Below are 26129 nucleotides of genomic sequence, written 5' to 3'. Positions count from 1 at the left end.
GCAAGCCACTCGTTGCGGATGTTATGTTTGAAAGCCGCGAGGGCCTCCGCATCTGGGCAATCGACGATTTGATTTTTCTTGGTTAAGAACCGTGTACAGCATTGTCTGGCCGATTCGTCTGGCGGCTGAATTATATGGCTTAGGTCGTCAGCGTCTGGTGGTCGCACGTACGTGCCTTGGAAGTTATCGAGGAATGTGGCTTCCAGGTGTTCCCAACTCCCAATTGACTCTGCTGGCAAGCTGTTAAGCCAATGTCGGGCTGGTCCTTTAAGCTTGAGTGGGAGATATTTGATGGCGTGGAGATCATCACCGCGGGCCATGTGGATATGAAGGAGATAGTCCTCGATCCAAACCGCGGGGTCTGTTGTGCCATCATAAGATTCAATGTTCACGGGTTTAAACCCTTCGGGGATTTGATGATCCATTACTTCATCTGTGAAGCATAGTGGGTGTGCGGCGCCTCTGTATTGGGCGATATCACGACGGAGTTCAAAAGATCTTTGTATATTTTGTTCGGCCCGGCCGGACTTACTGTGTCTGGCGCGACGGTTGTCGTCGCGTATCATGGGGCACCCACGCGATCCATAGATCGATCTTGATTGTCTTGCCTTATCCTCCAATATATCTTTTGGAGGGGCGGTCGAGCTCATGCTCTTCGGCCGCAAGGACTTCAGTCCATCTGTCGGCTAGCAGATCTTGATCAGCTCTAAGCTGCTGCTGCTTTTTCTTGAGGCTGTTTGCCGTGGCCATAAGCCTGCATTTAAAACGCTCTTGTTCGACGGGATCCCCAGGCACGACGAATTCGTCGTCGTCGAGGCTTCGGATGGAGTCCAAATGCTTGCATCTTGGGCTGAAGAATGACCCAATTCCTTAGCTTCCATGCATCTCCGGAGGGAGGCATGTAATCCTCTACTTCTTCGTCTGCTGCATTCTCATGAGGGCTGGCGTCTCCGTCCTCCTGCGCTGAATCTTGCTGGACGGGGTTGTCTTCGGCACTGTCTGGGGTGTTATTATCTCTGGTGCCAGAATCTCCATTCTTGCTGTGGCGGGATTTAGAGCGGCGCCGCTGACGCCGGCGCTTGGGCTGTTTCTTGGAGGGGTCATCCTCCGTTCTTCCTTCGCCATTCCCATCCTTTGGGATATCCACCATGTATATGTCATATGATGAGGTGGCTTTCCAGTGCCCAGTAGGAGCTAGTTCTTGGTCGTCTCCGGCATCGTCGTCCATACCATCGATGTCTTCGGAGTCGAAGTCTAGCATGTCGGTTAGATCGTCGACAGTGGCTACTAAGTGGGTGGTGGGTGGGCTTTGAATTTCTTCGTCGTCCGCATCCCAACCGTCCTGACCGCAGTCCGGCCAGGGCTCTCCTGATAACGAGAGATACTTTAGCGAACTCAAGATGTCGCCGAAAGGGGAGTGTTGAAAGATGTCCGCAGCGGTGAACTCCATGACCGGCGCCCAATCGGATTCGATTGGAGGGGGAGCGGGAGGTTCGGAGTTCGGCGAGGAGTCCGGCACCTCGGAGTCACGAGCTTCATGAGGGACAAGGTCAGTGTTCGGCTCTATCGCCGTAGAGGTTGCAGCCCCCGAGGCGGTGTCTAGCCACCCGTCCTCGATCTGCGCAGCCGGCTCCGAAGATCGGAGCGGACTCGTGTGCGGCCTCCAGGTTACTCTCCAGCTGCAGAGCTAAGTCATGCCCGTCATGACAGTGCGGCGCGCTCGGCTGTGGCTTGAATCCATCGAAGATCAAGTCCCCGCGGATGTCAGCCGTGAAGTTCAAACTTCCAAATCTGACCTGACGGCCAGGGGCGTAGCTTTCGATCTGCTCCAGATGGCCAAGCGAATTGGCCCGCAGTGCAAAGCCACCGAATACGAAGATCTGTCTGGCGAGGAAGGTCTCACCCTGGACTACGTCATTGTTGATGATCGAAGAAGCCATCAAGCCTACCGGTGACGACACAGAGGAACTCTCAATGAAAGCACCAATGACGGTGTCAAAATCAGCGGATCTCGGGTAGGGGGTCCCGAACTGTGCGTCTAGGCGGATGGTAACAGGAGACAAGGGACATGATGTTTTACCCAGGTTCGGGCCCTCTTGATGGAGGTAAAACCCTACGTCCTGCTTGATTGATATTGATGATGTGGGTATTACAAGAATAGATCTACCACGAGATCAAGGAGGCTAAACCCTAGAAGCTAGCCTATGGTATGATTGTTGTTCGTCCTACGGACTAAAGCCATCCGGTTTATATAGACACCGGAGAGGGCTAGGGTTACACAGAGTCGGTTACAATGGTAGGAGATCTACATATCCGTATCACCAAGCTTGCCTTCCACGCCAAGGAAAGTCCCATCTGGACACGGGACGAAGTCTTCAATCTTGTATCTTCATAGTCTTGGAGTCCGGCCGATGATGATAGTTCGGCTATCCGGACACCCCCTAGTCCAGGACTCCCTCAGCAAGAAAGACCAATCTATTAGGCCAAACCAAACTGATAATTCGAAGAGACTTGCAAAGATAACTCAATCATACATAAAAGAATTCAGAGAAGATTCAAATATTATTCATAGATAAACTTGATCATAAACCCAGAATTCATTGGATCTCGACAAACACACCGCAAAAAGAGTTTACATCGAATAGATCTCCACAAGAGAGGGGGAGAACATTGTATTGAGATCCAAAAAGAGAGAAGAAGCCATCTAGCTAATAACTATGGACCCGTAGGTCTGTGGTAAAATACTCACAACTCATCGGAGGGGCAAGGATGTTGATGTATAGGCCCTCCATGGTCGATTCCCCCTCCGGCAGAGTGCCGGCGAAGGCTCCAAGATGGGATCTCGCGGATACAAAAGGTTACGGCAGTGGAAATTGTGTTTCATGGTGCTCTTGGATGTTTTCGGGGTACGTAGGTATATATAGGAGGAAGAAGTACGTCGGTGGCCGCCCGAGGGGCCCACGAGACAGGAGGGGGCACCCTAAAGGGGGGGCATGGCCTCCTATCTCGTGGCTTCCTCGGCAGCTTCTTGACTTGCACTCCAAGCTCTCCGGATCACGTTCGTTCCAAAATTCACGCTCCCGAAGGTTTCATTCCGTTTGGACTCTGTTTGATATTTCTTTTCTTCGAAATACTGAAATAGGCAAAAAAACAGCAATATGGGCTGGGCCTCCGGTTAGTAGGTTAGTCCCAAAAATGATATAAATGTGTAAAATAAATCCCATAAACATCCAAAAGGGGTAATATAATAGCATGGAACAATAAAAAATTATAGATACGTTGGAGACGTATCAGCGATCGACGGTGATCAACTAGGAGGGGCTAGCCAAGGTCCTGCCAGGTCTTGCGCCGATTCCAATGAGTGGAAGGCAACGATCGCCCGACCCGCGTCTTGGTCCGCGGGTGACATGAATGCCACCGAGATTCCTATCCATCTTCACGCCCTCTTCGCGGGCTTGATTCCCCCTTTCCCCCCTTTCTTCAATGCCATAATCTCGCACTACCAAATCCACCTGCTGCACCTGGATCCCCGCTCCATCATTCTCCTTGCCGCCTTCGCTTTCCCTTGCAAGGCCATGGTTGGCATCGCTCCTTCCGTAGCCCTGTTTTGCCATTTCTTCTTGCTCCGTCTGGTCGACGCTCGCGAGTGCTCGGGGTGCGCGGCCTTCCAGGCTGTTGCAGCGACGGTCGGCTCGGGGATCGACTTCGAGCTATCGCCAGATGCGAAGGGGTTCCGAAAATAGTGGTTATTTTTACATGTCGGCACACACAGCCCCCTGCTTCTGACCCCTCGAGTGCCAGTGGTGCCCAGCTCCGGCTAGGGGCACGTGAAGCTTATCGACCATCGGCTTGCCCATGTTTGGAAACGGCTGACTAGGCTGAAGAAGCTCGGGGTGACAACGCCAATGGTGGTGCAGGAATTCGTCCAGTGGCACATCGTCCCGCTCTAGCGCCTTTCCCACCCAATGTGGGCCTTCACCGGTGCCGAGGACTCAATGAGACTCCCAACGCCCGCGCTACCTTCAAACACTGAGCAAGGTGCTCGAGCTTCTGACGGGCGACTCCAAACCCACCGTGCTTCCAGGGAAGGGTGCCTCTCATACCAGTGCTTTAACAAGGTGGCCTTCGTGAAGCAGATGCCCCTCTTCGACGAGTGGGGGTTACACCCGGTGGGCCTTCAAGGGCCTCGTGAGAATCATATGCTTGTGGCTCCCTTGCTTCTCGACCCCGCGGCACGCGCCCCAAATGTGGAAGTAGGGGGGCACACGCCACCAGGTGCCACCGAGGCGACCTCCGGAGGTCAGGCGCCACCGGCTGCTCAAGAGACCGAGGCTCCCGAGGCCCTAGAAGGGGCCACCATGGGGCTGGCGTGACCCGGTGCCCTTGAGGTGGCCGCCTCTGAGGCTCGGGGAAGTGGCTCCGAGGAGGTTACTGAAGAGGAGGTGCCTCCTGGCACTCCTGAGGCTGCCGCCCAGGGAGCCCGCTGAGCGCTCCAACTGCTGGGGGCCGCCCCTCCAAGCCCGGCCGGCTTCACCTGAGTCTTGAAGCACTTCGCAAGAGGAAGGGGTCTCCGAGCTGCAATGGTGACGCCTACCGGCTGAAGCAGAGGAAGTACATAGCCATGGACGAGTAAGTACCTCATTCTAATGACTTCCTGTGCGCCATGCTTTTCCCCGACTAAGGCTTTGCAGGATCCCCGCGATGGCAAAGCCTCAGGAGAGGCGTTCTTCAGGAGCTCTTGGCTCGATCCCGATGCGCAGCCCCCCGTGCTCGGCTCCTGTGCAAGGCATGGAGCCAACTCCAGCATCTGGTGCACTGCTAGGGCGACTCGGACTTGAGCCACCTACCTCCTTCTTCCGCAACCTGGCCTGGGGGGCGGGGGCGTGCTGACGGCTCCTCCCCTGATCACTGCTGGCGATTGGGCGCCCCTTGGGCCATCTTCGTCTTCAGGCTGCGAAACCTCATTGGCCAGCCCCCGGCTGGAGGCAGGCGAGCTGCTCCACGCCCCTCCGGCAGCTCCCAGGGCTGAAGACGGGCTCAGCTGCGTGTTGGAGTTCACGTGTGGGTGCAGTGTTGTCCGCTATGAGCTCTTCGGCGAGGTGATGCACACGATGATTCAGCTTGGCGGAGACCTTGTCGACGTTGACAGCCGCCTCGAGACGGAGGACCGCCGGTTGGCGCGCGAATGGCACCAACTGAAAGTTGCCATCAATCTTGGGCAGCTTCAGTGAGATCGTGCCGACGCACGTGCTCCAGCGTCTCTTGCAACTTCTCGTGACGCTTGCACCCACGCCCTAGAGGAGGCCAGGGCTCCTGACTGTTGTCGTGAGGAAGCCGAGGAGAGAGAGCGGGAGCTCCAGACTTCAAACGCCGCCCTCGAGAAGGAGATCGAGGCGCAGCAGGATCTCCTGGCCGTGTCGCCGAGCGAAGCGCCTCACGACGAGGCGGAGCTTCTGAGATTCCAGGAAAACCTGGCGCTGGAGGCCATGGAGCATAGCTTGGTTTCTGAACGACTGGAAGTGAGGGAGCGCCAGGCGGATATGGCTGAGGATGCCGTCGCCGCCCGAGAGGCCCGAGTCCAGCTGGAGGTTGAGAAGAGGGTGGCGAAGGCACGTGCGGATCTGGCTGATGAGCATCGCCTGAACCTGGAGCTGCTGGAAGCCGAGCTCAAGGGCAGGACCATCGCCCTGAAGGTGAAGCTGGGATCTGCGGAACAGCATGACAGGGCCGCCAAGGAAGCTCAGGCCTCTTCCGATTCTGCCTTGGCTTCTGCCCGCGCTGAACTGTCTTCCCTTCAACAGCGGGTCAAGGACACCGCATCCCTTGCAGAGAGGACCGCGAACGAAGCGAATCACCGCCGTATGCTACAGCGCGAGAATGCCTCGATGCTCCAGGATCTTAGAGTCAGAGCCAACCGCGCCTTGGGCACCATCTGCGATGATAGTGCTCCACACCCGCACGAGAACGATTACGCCAGCCACCTCAGCTTCTTCACCAACATCGTGACCCGCCTGGAGGATCGGGCCGTGAGGGCTCGCGAGCTTGTTGAGAAGAGGAGCCGGGGTCTTCTTGGGTGCGCATTCTCACGTGTCTTCAAGCACCTTCTCAACCGCGATCCTCACTTCGACTTCAATGTTGTATTAGCCCCCGTGCCCATGGTCATTCAGGACAACCTGGCCAGGTGGGTGAATGACAATGTGGATGCCCTGGTAGCAGAATTTTCTCTAGAGGATGATGTGGTTGTGATTGCGGCCAAGGAAGACGGCGCGGGTAGCAATGATGATGAGGATGGTCGCAACGACGCGAGCAACGCGAGTAGCACGGGCGGAGGTGACAAAGAAGGCGCATCCAGCTAGGCTCGTGTTTCGTTTTGCTTTGACCTATATGACAAGAACTTGAACGCATCCATGTGAGAGCATTTTGAAATGGGGAGCCCCTTATAATGTATGAGATTATGAAATACTTTTGAAGTAGTGCCCGGAGCGCGACCCAGCAGGATTGCGGGATCCCAAGCAGGGTAGTTGCTATGACTTATCTTTGGCTCTGCGGGTCTCGAGTGCGCCCTAGTGTAACAGCAGCACTTTTTCTCTTGAGGTGAGCCTGCCGCGGGCTCACGAGGTTCTGAGCGTCCTGAGGGGCCTGCTGGCCTGTCCGAGAGTGCTTTGCGAGGGACCAATTGCCAGACCACGGCAAGTTGCATGCATGGTGGCCGCATCCCTGGCCCCTGAGGGGGGTCTTTGCATGCTCGGGGATGGACCGGTCATGCCCAACACGCGCGTACCGCACCCAGCTCCCGCTCACGAGGCGCTTGGGGTGGGGGTGCAGTAGGCTTGATCCCCGCTTAAAAACACGAAACCAGAAAGCGATAAAACATCACAAGTCAAGAAAACTCCCCCCCGTTTTATTTCGGTAAGCACACAAGATTTCAAATTCATTCCAAAAGGTCGGCAAACAACCGTGTTCGGCGCCTAGCTAGTCTTCTGGTCCTCTCACCAGCGTGGAGCTAAGTGCTTCCACTGTGCGTGGGCATAGTCATTGGGGGACTGTGTCGACGGCCAGCACGGAGCATGGTGCTTCCACTTGGACGTGGGTGGGAGCCCCTGTGTGGCCCCAGAGCGGCACTCAAGAGACTCCGGGGCGTGTACAGCCCCACTCATTATTATGTGAGAGTGTCACGAGCGGAGACCTTCATAGGTCGGAGCCTTGCTTCATGTCGTCCGACGAGGACCCCGCCCTGCGCCACCCCCGACCACTGTTGGGTCGTCCGGAAACCAGGACGAGACCAAGGGGCAAAGAGGACGCTAGCGGCACCCTCGGTGACCATAGGCCCTCTGCCGGGGGAAGGGATCACCGGCGCCTTCCCCGGCGGGGGGGCTACCTCTGAGTCGCACCTTGCTCCATGCAGCGCAGGGGAGGCCCTGGCCCCGGGCTCCCCCACGCTGCTCCCAAAGCCCTTCGTCCACCTGTGGCTGGGCCGCCACCCTGGGGGCCCTGGCGGTGACTGCGGCTTGGTTCACCTGCGATCCATGGTTAGTGTAATCGTGCTCCTGAGGCGTTGGATGTACCCAGTGGCTATTGTCGTTGAAAGCGTTGGTGGAGCCCTGCAGTGGCTCATAGAGAGCCTCGGCCTCGTGTACTTCCAGCGCCCAGCCTGGCGTAGGGGATCAACTAGGGCCTTCTCCCGATGAGTACCTTAGGTACATTGCGATGGGCACGTAGGCTTCTGGGCTGGCCGCACCTAAGTCGCTGCCCAGTTGCCCAGCGCTGCTACCCCCCGCGCCCAGCGTCAGGTCCTGATGGCTGAGGGCTGGTGCCCCGGCGCGGCCTCAGGGGAGGTCGCTCGGGTTCGCCACGCCCTGGGCAGGTGGCATGATTGAAGTAGAGCGGGCTGCACCATGGGGTAGGCCGATGCCGAGAGGCTCTTCAAGGGCCTTGGGGGGGCATAGCGAGGGTGAGCACGCACCCCTGCCACGGCCTGCAATGTAGGCAGGGCGCAGAACAGTGTCGCACCCCTGCATGCAGTATCTAGTAACTCAGCGAGCCGTTCCAGCAGGGCGTCGCGGCCGCTCTCCGCCAGCCTGCACCTCAGCAGCTTTCGAGCCACGATGACCGTAGCTCGCATGTTCACCTGCTTCCGGCGAGTGTGTGGTGCTGTCGCCGTGGCATAGCTTGAAGACCGTGCAACGGGGCGGTGCGAGAGGGGGGGCAGCTCGCGCCTCCCACGACCGACGGTGCCATGTGGAGCGCGAGCCGCGAGCAGTGGAGATCTTCCTCGTCGGCAGACGCTGTCGGAGTGGACCGGACAACCCAGTGCTCAACACGGGCTCTCGGGGCGTCGGTCATGGCGGCGGTGGAGTGGCGATGGATCAGTCAACGAAAGAGAGGCTCCGATGCACCCCTACCTGCCGCACCAAATGTCGGATTTCGGGTTCCGCAAACCCTTGAGAGGTTCAAACTCTGGGGTGCGTGCGGAGATCTCAACCTGCCCAGCCTGCCAATGTGCAAACCACACAGCCTAGCGTGACGAGCTCGAAGGGAAAGGAAGACACGGCAGTTTACCCAGGTTCGGACCACCTTGCAGTGTAAAACCCTACTCCTGCCTTCTGGTGGATTTGCCTCGAGGGGCTGAGGAAGAACTAGTACAGTGGAGAACAGCCTCAGGAGGCGTGTTCTTGAGCTCAAGTGAGCTGGAGAGGTGGTGAGGGTGGAATGGCTCTGATCGAGCCGGATCCCCCTCTTTGGTGGTGGCTAGGTCCTTATAGTGGCCTGGGTCCTCTTCCCAAATGTAGGCGGGAAGGGATCCCACAATGGTCAAATTTGAAGGGAGACAACAAGTACATCCTATCCTGATTAAGTGGTCTTCGCTTGCAAAAGCCTCTGGTCGTGACGCTGCGGTGGGCTCGGTGGTGACCTCCGTCCTGCTGTCCTGGCGGTCTTGGTCTTGTTGCGCCATAATGGAAACCTTTGGTTGATTCCTCGGGACTCCACGCATGCTGTTTGCCTCCATTGCACCAAAGAGGAAACTGGTACTTTGTGCCCACTGGTGCCCACCTGGCCTTGGTCGTCATGGCTCACGTCAGCTGCACCTCGCGAGGTCAGCCTTGCATAGACATCTCCGCTCCTCGGGAGCCAGCCTGGGGAGGCCGATCCCCTTGGTGGTCTTGGTGTCGTTCGCCTCGCAAGGCTTGACCCCTCGCGAGGGTCTTGAGCTGTTGATGTTGAAGCTGGGCCATACCATGCCATCGATGGAGCCATGTTGTGGGCCGCAGTCAGGCAAGTCTGGGTACCCCCGTATCTAGGACGCCGATAGACTGTTCGTCGAGAGGATGACAGTCCCAGGTCCACAAGGTCCACAAGGTCCACAAGGTCCATGGTCTAGGTTTTTTGTTTAACATGCGCAGCCCACGACATGCAGACACAGTTGATCTAGCTGGTTTCAACTTCTTTTTGGGGTCCAGCAGGTATCAAGCGGCCTCTGGGCCTCCCATCCTACCTTGTCTATAATATCAGCATCCCAAGTTATGTTTTTTTCAAGACGATACACAGCTCAGTTCTATTTTTCTATAAACACACAAAATATATTAAATTAAAATATAAAGTATTTATTAAATTCTTACGTAATTTAAATTTTGTGAAATTATTTAATTAACTAATTCTTAATTAAAATGCAGGATCTTTTACGGGTTGGCGAAACCAACGAGACAGCCTACGGGTATGCAGCAGTTGTGTTAATCCTACTCGGTACTCTCCGTATTCATCATTACGTTGCTTTAGAAGCAGCTAAGTTCTTTCACTTGATGTTTATATTACAAATTTATTTGATGACTTCCTACCGTCTTCCCAGGCAGTTCCACCCGAAGGGAACACTTCTCTACGGCCACAAGGTTCTCATTCAAACGCCACACATCGGCTAAATAGAGAACTACCGGCAGAGGTTTCTCCTATAGGATCCCTAGCGTAAGAACTCATTTCATAAATTCATAATATAAAAACCAAGTAAAACCCGAAACTACTTCACTTTGACAACATAATTTACTTACAGATTTCCCTTTCGGGAGACCCCGAAGGGATTACAAAGAGAAAAGGAGGACTACCTTATGCCTACCTCCACCACTGGATGATACAATGCCTCAAAGGCTTATTACAAACTGGAGATGGCTACTACTACTACTACTAAGGAGAGTGAGGGAAGTGGTGCTCTGGTGCTTACGATGCTCTGGAGACTGGTGTTGTGTAGACTGCTGTTGTGTGTCCGCGCTCAGTCCTCCTCCTTTTATAGTGCGCGAGGGATGCTGGATGCTCCCCTCTTTTATTCTTCTGCGTCATAGCTGGAGGCCGGGGTATCTCATAGCTTGACACGCCTTATGCACCACTGAAGTACCTTAGTGTTTGCGACATCAGGCCTTGCGTGATTCCGATGTTAGACTGATATTTTTGTCTAGACTGAGAACTTTGTCCAGACTGAGAATTTTTTCCAAAGTGGAATATTTGTATTGGCCGCGAACTTTGTCTTGACTGGAACTTTTGTCTTGACTGGAATCTTTGTCTTGACAGACGATTTTGTCCAGACTGAGGCTCTTGTCTTCATTGCAGCTCTTGTTCTTGCATGCACCGTGCTATGAGTTATCCATGCACGGTTGAATATTGTCTTCATGCAGCTTGGATGAAGGGTCTTGTCTTGAATGAATACCTTTCCTGATACGGATGTTGCATGGCTGCTTCTTGCATAATTATTCTTGCTACCATTATTATTGTTATTATTAATATTATTTTTATTTTTGTTTTTATTTAATTTTGGGTATGGGTCTACCCCGCCCATATTATTGATAACACATTATAACATTTCGAGTTCTTTCAATATTTGGGTATAGGTCCTCCGCGCCCGAATAATTGATATTCATATCAATTCATATTCGAGTATATTTTATTATTGTTTTCCCTCTTTATTCAATTGGTTGCCCGTGCCCGACAATGTCCATATGGCCTGTCTCAGAAATGCTGAAATCGTATTTTTGATCATATTCTTTCTTTAGCTCTTCAAAATTTTCGTTCATTTCTGATCGTAATTCTTTTAAAATTTCTTCCTTCAATTCTGCCATCATTGTCTTTGCAACTTCTTTAAGTTTTTCATCTATCTTCAATTCTATGTATTCTCTGTCCAAAGGATCAACTCCTTTGATAAGGCATTCTTTGTATGTCTCATATTTAGGGGATTCTTCTTCTTTAGCCTTCTGGGATCTTGATGCTTCTCCCTTTGTATATTTAGGAAGTGATAGAGTGGTTATATTGCTCTTATGCCTCTTCGTCTTTCGATATATTCTTTAGCTTTTGGGTCTATATAGTAATCTTGCCCAATTAGGTCTCTTGCCCATTTTAGGGCCTCATTGTAATCATCATATTTTTTTCCATGTTAAGTCTTCTTTCCTTCGTCTTGCCTCAAATTTCTCTTTTACAGTATCTTCATAGCTCATATATATTCCTGGCTTATTTCCATCAAATATTATATATAGCCTTTTCTTTTTGCATCTCCTTTGGCGGCGCTTTGGGGGTGCCTTGATTTAATTCATTAAAGTATTCAGCTAGGCTATCAAGGATTGCTAGCATGTAACCTTGGTCTTCTCTTTTATTGGTGTATTGAAACCAGAAATTGTCCAGTATGCACCTCTGAGTGTCATTAATTTTGATATGACTTTTAGGCTTGAAGTTGAAAGTGCCTGGTGCAAATACTTTGAGCTTATTCGTTTCTCCAAATATGTATGCTTCATGTCCTCCAGGAAGTGATCCTTTCTTTATTGCTGCAAAATTGAGGAGCGAGAGAATATGTCAGGCAAACTATTATCTTTACCTTTGATATGTCCAAATATTACTTTATATCCATTCCCTGCTATAGTATCTTCGAATAATACCCATCTTCTAGTTGAACTTTTCTTGCTATTAATCTGATTATAATATCTACATATTGCTTGACAGTCTGTTCGTACTGTAAATTCCTTAAATCCTAAATATAATCTAAAAGCATTAATTGTGTGAACTACCGCAAGAATTTCTCTATCAATATTATTTACTGTCTTTAATTTGTAACTTCCTGAAGCATATCTACATATTTTTCTCCCCAGTTTTGGGAGAATATTTGTTGGGTTTTTGCTTTAATATAGCTCCCCAACCTACTTTAGAGGCATCGGTTTCAATTATAAAGTAATAGTCTTCTAATGGTAATTCTAAAGGTTTCAAATTATTGACCTTGTCTTTAATGGTCCTTACTAGTTTTATATCTTCTGAGTTAAAATATCTTTGACCATTCTTTCTTAATTTAGCATATAAAGGTCCAGCAAGCTTTGCTAGGTTATCTATATAATTCCTTGCATAATTTACAATTCCTAAGAATTGTTGCAATATCTTTTTATCACTCATGTTATCAGGGAATTGCAAAATTTTCTTTGCAATATGTTCTTGTAAATATATTTTTCCTTCTCCTATTTCATGACCAAGGAAATTTATTTTCTCTCTACAAATTTCCATTTTCTTTTTAGATAGTATGAGTCCATTTTGTTCTACCTTTCTAAAGAAGACTTCAAGATGAGCTATATGCTCTTTATATGATTTTGAGAAGACCAGCAAATCATCTACATATACCAATATGAATGCTTGATTCTCATTGAATATGTTCTGCATTTTTCTTTGAAATAATGCAGGTGCATTCTTTAGACCCAATGGCATTACTATCCATTCATAATGGCCTAGTGGACAAGTGAAAGTTGTCCAAGGAATAGATTCCTCTGCCATCTTTACTTGCCAGAATCCTGCTTTTAAGTCAAATTTTGAAAAATATTTGCTCCCTTGGATTCTATTTATCTGTTCTTGTTTATTAGGTATATTGTAGGCATCATCTACCGTATTATCATTAAGTCTTTTAAAATTAATTACCATCCTAGACTTACCCCTAGCTTCTTCAGCATGATTTCTAAGCATAAATGCAGCTGAATGGTGAGGACTTTTGCTCTCTCTGATTGCTCTTAATTTTAACAATTCTTCAATATGCATCTTAAATTCCTCTATATCTTTTGGTGTAGCTTCTATTGGGCCTGATTTGATTATATAATCTGGGTTTATGATGTTTATCTTACAAATTATGGAGTTCTTGTCCCAATGTTTCATTGGTATTTCTCCTATAATTTATATATCTTCTAACCTTTGCACAATCTTGTCTATATCCTTTTTGGACTTTATATCTCTATACCAATTTGGTGCAAATGATTGTAGTCCTATGCACTCCATGGAAGTATTTTCTATATGATATTCTTCTATAGCTTCACTAAGATCTTCTTCATTGTAGGTTTTAGGGGATTCTGCTGTAGTATCATATTCATCTTTCGCGTTGGATATTTCAGCTAGTTGTACAACCTTTCTTTGTTTTCGTACTTCAGATATGTATGGGACATTATCTTGATACGGTACAAATGTAACACCTTCTTCATGTATAATAGTGGTTTGGAGAGAATGTTGTAAAAATCTTAATCCTAAAATCATGTCATCATTTATTACTGATAAATCTCTAATTGTGATTTCGTCTATTATATATTTTGTACCGTTAATATATGTTTCTATGTTATATGCTAACTGGTTATGGATTTTCTTTATACCCGACATATCTGTAGATACCTCAGCTTTGTTATCATCTATAGTTTTTACTATTTCAGGACACTTAATGAAGTACTTGTCATGAATGATATTTTTTATGCACCATGTATCTAATAAGGTTATAAGGCTAAAATTTTATAGGAAATATTTGGTTTTAATACTATTCTAACCGGAATCTTTATTCCTAGAACTTCTTTAAATGGCAACCTCACTATATATTTATTTCCAAAATTGGTTATGGCATCTCTTAATTGAATTAATCTATCTCCATTTTTATCTCTTACTGTTATCATTTGCTTTTTCATTTCAGTGCCTTTAACTACAATGTTCTCTTCCTTTGTATTTGCTTTGTTTTTTAAGTTAGATTTTAGATCTTCTAGTTCTGCCTCTAACTTATTTAGTCTATTTTCTAGATTTCTAACTCTGCTAGATAATATTCTATCTTCAGGTTCATATTCTATTTCTTGTCTCCACCTTTGATTCGTAGATTTTAGGCATGAGTTACAAGCTTGTCTTAAACATAAACTACATGTATACCTATTCTCTTGGCTGGGGTAATATATGCAAAAGGCACATTTTATATTATAATCTCATTTTCCCCTAATCCAATCATGTTCACAATCTACCTGGTTCATCATCTCTACTTTTAATCCTCATAGATCATCTATTAAATCTATTTCATCTTCACTAGATTCTTCTTCTAGCTCTTCATTTTCTATTTCATCTGTTTCTATGATGGAGTATATTGACTCGTCATCTTTTATTTCATCATCACATACTAATATATTCTCATTAACACTATCTATAATTAATACTCTCTCTTGCTCTTCATATTTACTAGAGTACCTTTTCTGATCTTTATTAGGGCAAGTTTTACTTAAATGATCGGGTGAATTGCATATGAAACATCTACATGTTTTATCATATGATTTTCTAGGATTATATCTTCTAATATTTCTTTTATGCAAGAATGGGGTTCTATTATCTGATCTTCGTAAGAAATATCTTTTCTTTGTTCTAAAATTTCTATTATCTCTTTGTGGTTTATAATATTTCTTACTCTTGTCTCTTTCTTCGCCATATGTTAGTGGTATTTGGACAATTTTATTGCAAAAATTATAATCGGATTTCTTCATAGACCTCTGGGTTTGTATACTTGTACATACCTTTCTAAGATGTTTAAACACGAAAGTTATAGCTTGAGATATATTTATGTCTATGCCCGCGGTATCTTTCTTGTATTCTTCAAATATTATTGATCCTAACGGGTCTGGTAACTTATTAAAATACCTTTCAACCACACCTTTATTGTACCCTTGCTTAGCTGTGGTAGCATTGTATAAATAATGTTGAGAAAATTCCTTTATACCTTTCCAACTTGTTAAAGTTAATTTTTCTATTTCTCTCAACCTTTCATTTTGCAATGTGGTATGACCAAATTCTGGATCTTCTGCTATGACCATATTTGATATGACATTGGCAAAGTTATTAGGATTACTTCCAGCTCTTTTTAGTTCTTCGTATTGGTCTGGATATGTCTCTACCCATTGTTCCCATAATATTTTTACTGATTCTCCCAAAAAATGTTTCAAGATATGTTATCATATCTTCCACCTTATTCCCTATATTATATTGATTTTGTATATATTTTTGGACTATTGATCCTTTCCACACACTAATTATATTCAGCCAATCTACAGGGTCATGGGCTGCTAAATTCAGAATTGCACCATCATTCCTAGAGTTTTGGAACTGCACTACTTTTTCAAAACCTCTTCTTTTAGAACCCATAAATGTATATTGTCCAGGGATATATGTAGGTTGATAATCATCTTTTTCAGGAGGCCATTTTCCAGCAGATCGAGTAGGTCTCTCTCTTTCTCCTTCTCTTTTTACAGATGACTCGCCATATCCTCTTCTTCTTTTATGACCACCTAAATCTACTTCCATGGCTTCCATCGCATTTTCTAAATTATGTAGACTTTCGTCATCTAATGAGTTTATAAAATTAGCATTTTGCTCAGAATCAATATAATTTTATCTTCATATTCATCCCATGGTTCTTCTTCTTCTTCATAACTTTCTAATAATAGCTTATTATTGATATCCCATTGATCTTCTTCACTTATGGCTTTCTCCTTATGACTTTCGGCTTTATTCTTAATATCGATATTTTCTTCGCGTTTAATATTATTCTTTGGCACCACTGGGTTACTAATGACTGGTTTTTTATCCTTTATTAATCTTTTTATTCTCGAAATTTCTCTAATAAAGAATAATTATCTTTCTCTTATTTTAGGCCAATCTGATGTCATTGAATTATTATATTCCCAGTTTATGCGTTTTAATTTTTCTTCCCAATGTTTTAATTCATCTTCTAAGTCTGCCTTTTCCGTGCATTCTTTTACTCCTTTATTCCTACTATCACTACTCTCTGCTTCTGACAAAAGAGGTTCTATTTCGTCTACGGCTGCGGATTTATAGTTCAAGAATCTAATGCTACTACTTCTTTCGCTATTTTGGTAGCTTATATAATTTTCTGGCTGCTTCAACTCTTTTTTTTCTATTAATTCGCTTATATTCCATTCTTCTCCTACTCTCTCTTCAGAACCAATTTTAAGAGGGCTCATAAATTTTATGCCTTTAGATTGCATGCTCTCTATTACGTCATTTACGTTTACTTTGTATCTAGAGCTGCTTTTATTCGTGAGTCTTCCTATGAATTCAATGCTTACTAACAAATTTGCTCCTTTAAAATCTTCATATCCTTTGGTTTGAAACCCAAAGCTCATTTTCTCAATAAATTCTTTTACATGCATCATTAAGTCTGGAGCTATATATGTTATTAATCTATTTTCATTCATATCTCCTTCCATAAAGCCTAATGATGCTTTGTCTATCGACTCCCATCTTTTATCAAGCAATGTAATTAATACCTTTGTTCCTAATTTCTTTCTTGTCATTCCTTTTACTCCTATAATATACATCCCTTGGTGAATATATTTGTAACCTGAATATTTAAGTTCATTATCAATAATTTTGCTAACAATTCTTAAATCAACCGGATGCGTTAACACACTTAATTCTACTTCTCTAGATATTCTGTATAATCCGCTTTTACTTTCAAATATGCCCATGTGATATACCTATTTCGGTCTTATTTTTCTTAACATGTCTCTCTAATATCTTTCTCATTCGCGTTCCATGTCTATAACCTCCTCTAAATTATCTATGTCGTCACTTCTGCATGATATCCTATTCATCATGGTTAGCGGCCTAGAATCTTGCCTTATTAACTGGATGGTCTTGTCTCTTCTAGAGAGGTTTTTAGATAGTTCCATTTTTCAGAATTAATATTTTTAGAGGATGAGACTATTCCGGATGAAGATAATATCAACTCGTTGTTACCTCGTTTAGTATTTAGCTTTTCCAAAATCTGGACTAGTAGTTGTAGAATTGTGTTATTCTGCCTTATAATTATTCTAGAATCTTCTTTTGGCGAATTGTGATATGAAAATCCGAGAGAAGGTGTTAAGTATTTTTCTACTTCTTTTAATGCTTGGCAATATTCACTCATTCAAGTTATGATCCGACAAGAGTCTTTACTTCTTGTATTAATCTTTTAACTTCAAGTATATCGCGTCTTATTTCAGCACCTGATAATGAATCTTTATTCTTATTTACGACACCACTTAGATTCTTACTAATGGATAAAACTTCTTCTTTAATATAGTCGTTGTTCTTACAAATTATAAGGTTTCTACCTTTCAATTCTTCTAATTTCTATAGAACTAGATCGATTTTATTATTCAAGCCTGCGTATTTTTCTACTAACTTATTGGGTTCTTTTAACAGACTTTCAAATTTTTGGTCTAAATTATCTTGCCTTTTCCCCCAAATTATATAAAAGTTATGAATGAGGTCGACAATTAAATTTAGTTGGCTATGAGTAGTATGCCACGTATGATCTTCAGAAGGATTTATTCTGCACCGTATGCTAATATTTTCTTTGGTAGAGATCAGTCTACCTGTACTAATTTCTAAATTTAAATACTTTAGTCTTTCAATGATTAAAACTCTGGCTGAGATACCAACACACAAAATATAATAAATTAAAATATAAAGTATTTATTAAATTCTTACGTAATTTAAATTTTGTGAAATTATTTAATTAACTAATTCTTAATTAAAATGCAGGATCTTTTACGGGTTGGCGAAACCAACGAGACAGCCTACGGGTATGCAGCAGTTGTGTTAATCCTACTCGGTACTCTCCGTATTCATCATTATGTTGCTTCAGAAGCAGCTAAGTTCTTTCACTTGATGTTTATACTACAAATTTATTTTATGACTTCCTACCATCTTCCCAGGCAGTTCCAGCCGAAGGGAACACTTCTCTACGGCCACAAGGTTCTCATTCAAACGCCACACATCGACTAAATAGAGAACTACCGGCAGAGGTTTCTCCTATAGGATCCCTAGCGTAAGAACTCGTTTCATAAATTCATAATATAAAAACCAAGTAAAACCCGAAACTACTTCACTTTGACAACATAATTTACATACGGATTTCCCTTTCGGGAGACCTCGAAGGGATTACAAAGAGAAAACGAGGACTACCTTCTGCCTGCCTCCACCACTGGATGATACAATGCCTCAAAGGCTTATTACAAACTGGAGATGGCTACTACTACTACTACTACTAAGGAGAGTGAGGGAAGTGGTGCTCTGGTGCTTGCGATGCTCTGGAGACTGGTGTTGTGTAGACTGTTGTTGTGTGTCCGCGCTTAGTCCTCCTCCTTTTATAGTGCGCGAGGGATGCTGGATGCTCCCCTCTTTTATTCTTCTGCGTCATAGCTGGAGGCCGGGGTATCTCGTAGCTTGACACGCCTTATGCACCACTGAAGTACCTTAGTGTTTGCGACATCAAGCCTTGCGTGATTCCGATGTTAGACTGATATTTTTGTCTAGACTGAGAACTTTGTCGAGACTGAGAATTTTGACCAGACTGGAATATTTGTCTTGGCCGCGAACTTTGTCTTGACCGGAACTTTTGTCTTGACTGGAATCTTTGTCTTGACAAACGATTTTGTCCAGAGTGAGGCTCTTGTCTTCATTGCAGCTCTTGTTCTTGCATGCACCGTCCTATGAGTTATCCATGCACGTTTGAATATTGTCTTCATGCAGCTTGGATGAAGGGTCTTGTCTTCAATGAAGACCTTCCCTGGTACGAATGTTGCATGGTTGCTTCTTGCATAATTATTCTTGCTACCATTATTATTATTATTATTATTATTATTATTATTATTATTATTATTATTATTATTATTATTATTATTATTATTATTATTATTATTATTTAAATTTTGGGTATGGGTCTACCCCGCCCATATTATTGATAACACCTTATCAATATTTCGATTTCTTTCAATATTCGGGTATAGGTCCTCCGTGCCCGAATAATTGGGTTTACCCCGCCCATATTTTGGGTTTTCCCTTCTATAATAGTGTGTGTGTATATATATAGGGTGGGTCTATTATGATAACACCCTTAAGAGTCTTATTCTGCACCTCACTTTCTTATTTTGCTAACACCACCACCACTCGTCCCCACACCCACGATACCTTCCCACCAAACCCCACCTGCCTCCTCCTCTCGCGCACACCACCCTCATCTACCACGATTCCCCTCCCCCACAATCCACCTTCTACCCATCGCAAACCTCTCCCAACAATCCCCACCTCCTTCCTCCTCCGGCACACCAACCCTGCGCCCACCCGCCCGACACGACCTCCTCCCAGGCGCCGCCGCGCACCCAGCCATGCGTAACCAGGGGAGCAACCCCGCGCCGCCCCATTCGTACCTGCTCTCGCTGCCACCCAGGGTCAAATCCGCCTCCACGGCGGCCGGATCCGCCGCCCCCGCTGCATGGCCCGCCCAACCTCTCTCACCCCACCCCACAGCGGCGCCCCCAACCCCGAACACCTCCCACCTTGTGGCGGCACACCTCACCACCAGTCACTTCCCACCCGTGGCGGCGCACCTCACTACCTTGGTCGCCTGTCGGTGATGGATCCGAGCTCTGCTGGTCCCCGCAATGATGGATCTAAGCTCGTTGGTCCCCCTGCATGGCCCTCCCCTCCCCATGATCCTCAACCTCTCTCTGCATAGACTGCTCCGGATCTGGCATGATCCGCGCTGTACCGAGCTTCCACCACCTGATCCCATTCCCCTTCTTCCCTCGGGCCTGCCCCAACACCCAAAGCCTCCACCACCGGCGAGCGCGGGCCTCCCTCCCACTGGTTCCTCCCTCCTCTCTGGTGGCCGGCCTCCCCAACACAAGATCTCGCCCGTCGTCGTACCCGCTGCTTGTAGTTCATTTTGATTTTTTTGAAGCTCACGGGATTTTGTTTTGCAGTTTACTGTGATATCCATGGCGCTGGCTACACCGCACCTTCTCCTGTTGCTTTGTCCGAGGCGAGGCCGGGCTCTGCCGCGTCGGGATTCAGGGTGTGGCACGGCACACCTGCGCGTGGGTGGTTCTCTTCTTCCCCAATATCATCTCGCTATTCCAGCTCCTGGATGTTTAACTGCAGGAAGCTGTATTGAAAAACATTTTGCAGTGAAGTTTGAATGCAGTTCATTTTTATTTTGCATTTTGAAATGGTTATGCAGTGTGCAGTGCTGTGCTGTGCAGTTAACTACTGGGGTACTCAAGTGCCAAATTTGGGAGTTCACTTTGCTCTAGAATGTATCAAAAAAAGGTGATGCAGTTCGTCCATCCAAGGCATGCGGTTTTCGATTGCATTTTATTTTTTTGGGTTATCTCCTACAAGATGTTGAGTACATGATGCAGCTCGCTGTAAAAAGCTATGTGGTTCATTCTATAAAAAACCTGATGAGCAGCTCACTTTGTTCACGTGATAACCGAAGAAACTAAAAAAATGGTTTTGATCAATCAGTGCAGTACGCTTCACCTCGTCTCATAAAAAAAAGTCATTTACTTCACTTCAATTTGCACGCGGTTTAGTTCCCTTGATTGTGAAGTATACTCGTCTCCGGTAGTTTCATGTGTTTTCAAAAAAAAGTGTTACCAAAGAGGTTCACTACTCGTCTTGAAGCAGCTCATAAGTCAAATTATGAAGCTCACTTTGTTCTCTCACGCAGTTTGTTATAAAACTCCTTCGTGGTTCTCTTGGTAAACAAAAATCAAAACATCTCAAAATAAGCTCTCTTCTTATTAGATGTAGTTCACTCGCTCGGTCCTTGCGGTCCACTCGCCTGGTCTACGTGCATGAAAAGTAAGAAGTACGGGAAAAAGACAACAAAAACTCATGAGGTTCACTTTTGGTAGTGTTGCGATTCACTTTCGGGAGTGTTGCGGTCCACTCTCCTTACAAAAAGGTTGAAAAAAAAAGACAACAAAAACTTGTGTGGGAAAGTTAATGTCCGACAAAAAGAAATCATGAGGTTTACTTGACTGCCTGCTGCAGTGCGGTTTTCCGTTTGAAGCAGTGCGTTCTTCTATCCGATGAAAGGTCCACTCGCTTGGTCAATGCGCGTAAAAAATCAATAAGTATGAAAAAAGACAACATGAACTCATGAGGTTCACTTTGGGTAGTGTTACGGTTCATTTTCGGAAGTGTTGTGGTCGACTCTCGTTCGAAAAAAAGTTAAAAAAAGACAACAAAAACTTGTGCGAGAAAGTTTATGTCCAACAAAAAGAAATCATGAAGTTCACTTGACTGTCTGCTGCAGTGCGGTTTACCGTTTGAAGCAGTGTGTTCTTCTGTCCGATGACGTACACACGCTGATTTTGGTCTTGGGAAAAACAAAGTGTCCGTTTTTCGGTAAAATCAAAACCGCTCTTAAACAGTAAGGAATTAGAGAGAGTGTTCTACATGAAAAAGTTGCGTCTCGTCGATACCTTTCCAATGGCGTATCGTTTGAATCATTCCGACCAGCGGTTTGCAAAATTTTTGCCAAAACGGCCACTGCCACTCGTCGTCCGCCACGCGATTTTCAAAATTAACTTAAAGCCGTAAGGAATTTCAAAAATATTTCAACATGTGAATGTTGCGCCTCATTCGTAGCTTTCCAACGGCGTATCACACGCCTCGTTTCGACAAACGGTTCAAAAACTGGAGCGAAAACAGTACCGAAAATTTGAATTTTTTTGAAAAACAGAATTCCGCGATTAGTAAATTTGAAACTGCTCTTAAACCGTAAAGAATTAGAGAAAAATTTATATATGAAAAAGATGCGCCTCGATGATATATATCCAACGGCGTATCGTTTGCTTCATTCGGAGGAGCGGTTTAGAAGAAATCGCGAAAAAATGCTCGCTGCCACTCGGCATGGGCCGCACCATTTTCAAAACTGTTGTTAAACCGTGTGGAATCTCGAAAAGTGTTCAACATGTTGAAGTTGCGACTAATCCATAGCTTTTCAACAGTATATTACACGCCTCATTTCGACAAACGGTTAAAAAATTAGAGCGAAAACAGTACCAAAAAAATAACGCGTGCAGTTTTTTCCGACGAGAAGTTCACTCGTGTGAGTGCTGCAGCACACTTGGTTCAAAGAATGACGTGCACTTGCATTTAGCGTGCAGTGCGGAAGTGGTGTGCAGAAGAGTTATTCTGCTAATATTAGCAGAATAGACCGTCTGTATATATATAATAGAAACAACATAAGGTTTCGTTAAACCTGTCGTTCATCCAACCATTGTATAGACTTTTCCACATCCTTTATTTTTCATTTTTATTAATCCTACATCTGAATTTTCTCCCACTTCCTTTTTCGATGTATCTACATTTTCTCCAGGTACTTTTCCATAGAACCAACTCAATTGTCCCAGCCTAAAAAATAATAATACTCCACGTCCTATTAACTCATCAAATTAAAATGATATTTTATTTCGTAAATCAAAAGTTCTTACAAAATAATAATAATAATTGTTTATATATAACTTGGCAAGTTAACTCTTGGTGATTGTGTACATAAGCTTGCAAAGATTTTATTGACCAATGCAGTAATAGACGTGCAATCATGTGTTTATATTTTTATAACATTTCTCCGTTCAGCCCAACAAGATATTTTCACCCAGCCCAGCAAGTCCGCGGATTTCGAGAAAAATGCATATGGGCTTTAAATTCTAACATAATATATAAAGGGGATGCATAGACACTACATCATTGTTTCACCCAGCCCACCAAATGGACTAAAAAACCACATGGACTGGCTGACATGTGGGCCAGTAGGTCGAAGCCTAAGCACTTCCGCAAAAAATAAAAATACAAAGGTCTAAGCCTAAGCAAGGCGTTGGATTTACATCCAACGACCGGCATTCTTCTTCAATCTCTTGTCTTCTTCCCCCAGCGCTCCCGGGACCGCCTGCTCCAGCCTCCGGCATCCAGCAGTGCTGTTTTGCATGCCTCGCAGCGAAACGCTACCCCACCGATCGCCAGGCCATCCCTCCACTTCTCTCCACCTCCTGTTATTTTCTGCCGAGTGTAGGCCCACCCCGCACCCGAACCAGTCAAGTTTCCCACTCCTCTCCATCTGCGACTGCACTGCCGCTTCTTCCCCATCTCCGGGGCGTTCCAGTCTGGGGCCTCACCATCGTCCACCGGCCTTGGTGCGCTCTGCATGATGTGGTCAACGTGGTCAACAAACGAGAGTCATCGAAAGATGACTGCACGTGGGGAGGCTGACAGTGGGGACGCACCATGCCCACGGACGCATGCATGCAACCGCATCCTTTTTAACCTGAAAAATAATGTTTTATCCCCCTGATAGTTGGGACCCACCAGCTACATCTTAGCACGCAAGGAAGTAAGTCGTTATTACGGGCAAAAAAATGATTCTTCCCCCTGACAACTAGGACCCACTAGCTATCTCTTCGCACGCAAGGAAGTGCATCCTTATCCTCCCTGACAGCTGGGACCCACCCGATCAAAGCGTACGTGGCGTTGTCTGTCTGGTCGCAAATGTGTATGTACATACTGGTCGATCGGTCTCTCTGCAGCGATGAACTGCGGCCGAGTACGGAGCGACACGTGTCGTAGTAGAGGCACGGACGTAGCATGTCACGCAGTCCCGTCTATATTGTGTACACGTATGTAAAACCATGTTGCAAGAAAGTAAATACAGCTACATACGTACATACGGGCGTGGTCTCGAACGTGTACAACAACGTCGTCCTGTTCATCAGCATCCAACCGGCTGGGTCGCAACAGAGGAAACAACATCGTTTTCATCGGGAGGCAACCGACTGGGTCGGAATACGTCGTGTTCATCGGGAGCCAACCGGCTTGGATGGAATAGCCGAAATGAGGTCTGGCGTAACGCAGAACGGAGGAAACAGCTTTCTGTTCGACCGCGCACGGTTGAAACATGATCCTGTTCATCGGGAAGGGTCTAGCGTACCACAAAACGGAGGAAACGGACTTGTGTTCGAGTTCCTACGATCGAAACGAGGTCCTGTTGATCAGGAGGGGTGTGGCATACCGCAAAACAAAGGAAACCGACTTGTGTTGGAGCGCCTACGGTCGAAACGGGGTCCTGTTCATCCACCATCTACTGCCTCGCTTCAGCCTCCACATGCCACTGTTCATCCACCGTCGACTTCCTCCAGCCTCCACTAGCTACTGTTCATCCACGGGTTACTGTTCATCCAGCCTCCACCGGCTATTGTTCATACAACCTCCATGCGGTCCTGTTCATCCACCCCTAACCGGCTGGGGTGCGGCGGCCTCCTCGGCGTCCTATTCATCCAGCGGCAATGACCTACTACCATGGGGTCCTGTTCATCCAACACCCACCGGGAACTATTCATCCACACCCAACCAACCGGCTCGACTCACCACGTCTCGACTCGTTCTACGTACCGCGCGCATGGTAGCAACGGTCACTATTCATAGAGAGGCAACCCAACACTGGCTAACTACGTCTCGCACGGGGGCTCGATTGGCTTCAGTAAGCACCAGCAGTGATCGATTGCTTGGTTCACTTAGCAGCAGCAGCGAAGGTATCGCTCGGGTTCAGTCATCAGCGAATGAATCCCCCGGCTTCAGTTAACAACCAAGGGATTGATCGCTCGGGTTCAGTAACATAGCTAGCAGTGCGATCGCTCGGGTTCAATTAGAGCCCAATGCCTCAGCACACACACGCGCGTACGTGTATGAGAGAAACGCGCAAAACCTATGTGCATCGCTCGGCCCCGACCACCCACCGTAACCGGAAACTCCCCGATATTTTCCTCGCCCTTGTTTCTACCATGATTTTTTCCGTCATGGACGGCCCAAAGAATGTCATGCAGCTGCGTCTCCGACCTGCCCAGGACGAAAAGCCCATTTTCTGTCATGATTTTTTGTCATAGAAGTAGGAGCCCACCACATCTATGATGATACATGCTTTCAACACAACTATCGTCATAGAAGTGTCAGCATGACAGATTTTTTTTCGTTCGGCCCAAAATGTCACGGGTGTGTCCTTTTTTTGTAGTGGTGCCAGCCATGAAGATAGCAGTCCGGCAGGGCGGCTCATAGGGTCCAGAATACTGTCACCATTGGAATAGCCCCCGAGCCCGCCGTCTGGAAGCTAATAAGTTGACTCCGTCTCTCCGGTCGAGGACTCATCACCTGAGTAGACGAGAGTATCTCCTCCAGATACAGAATCCTCTGCAAGATATATGCCATGCACGAAACCGATGAAAGCATGTTTTCGGCCGGGTTGAATCTGGGCGGGTTTGATACGTGACCAACATATCTATAATTTTTGATTTTTCCATGCTGTTATATTATCATTCTTGGATGTTTTACACTCATTTTATATCAACTTCATTGTAACATCCCAAATTTTCAATTTGGAATGTTATACATTAGATCATCATTGCATATCATATTTTATTGCATTTTGACTTGATCCTAAAAATTCTACGCAACTCAAGGACCCACGGAGAGAGTTGGGATTTCGTTATTTTCATATTTGAGTTTTCTCAAATTTTGAAAAATAGGATCATTTGATTTTAATTATTTTATCTTCAAATATTTCAATTATAAAAATAAGAGAGAGGGAATAAAATGACTTTCCCAAAATAAAGAAATATTGAGGATTTAATATTAAAATCAAATAAGATTTTATTTCGGAGTTTTATCGCTATTTTATTTGAATAAGGAAAAATGCGCATTTTTCAAAATTGCATTTAGGCCCCAAATAAATGTTCATCTTGTCCGGCTCGATTTTAGAGGACGGGGAAAATTGATTTCGGGATTTTTGGAGTACATTTAGTATTTCTTTTATTTGTTTTTCTGCGTGTAATGATTTTAAAAAAAAGTTACCGCCTTACCGACCTGGACACTACGCCCGAGCGGCCTTTAAAGGCTGACGGCCCACCCCGGGCCGAAACCCTAGCCGCCGCCCCGCCCCGCCTCGAGACCCGCACCACCGCAACCGGATCGCGCCGTCGACGCCGCGCCTCGCCGCC

Source organism: Triticum aestivum, chromosome 4B (assembly GCF_018294505.1).
Source record: "Triticum aestivum cultivar Chinese Spring chromosome 4B, IWGSC CS RefSeq v2.1, whole genome shotgun sequence".
Taxonomy (NCBI): domain Eukaryota; kingdom Viridiplantae; phylum Streptophyta; class Magnoliopsida; order Poales; family Poaceae; genus Triticum; species Triticum aestivum.
Note: the sequence above shows the minus strand (reverse complement) of the source record.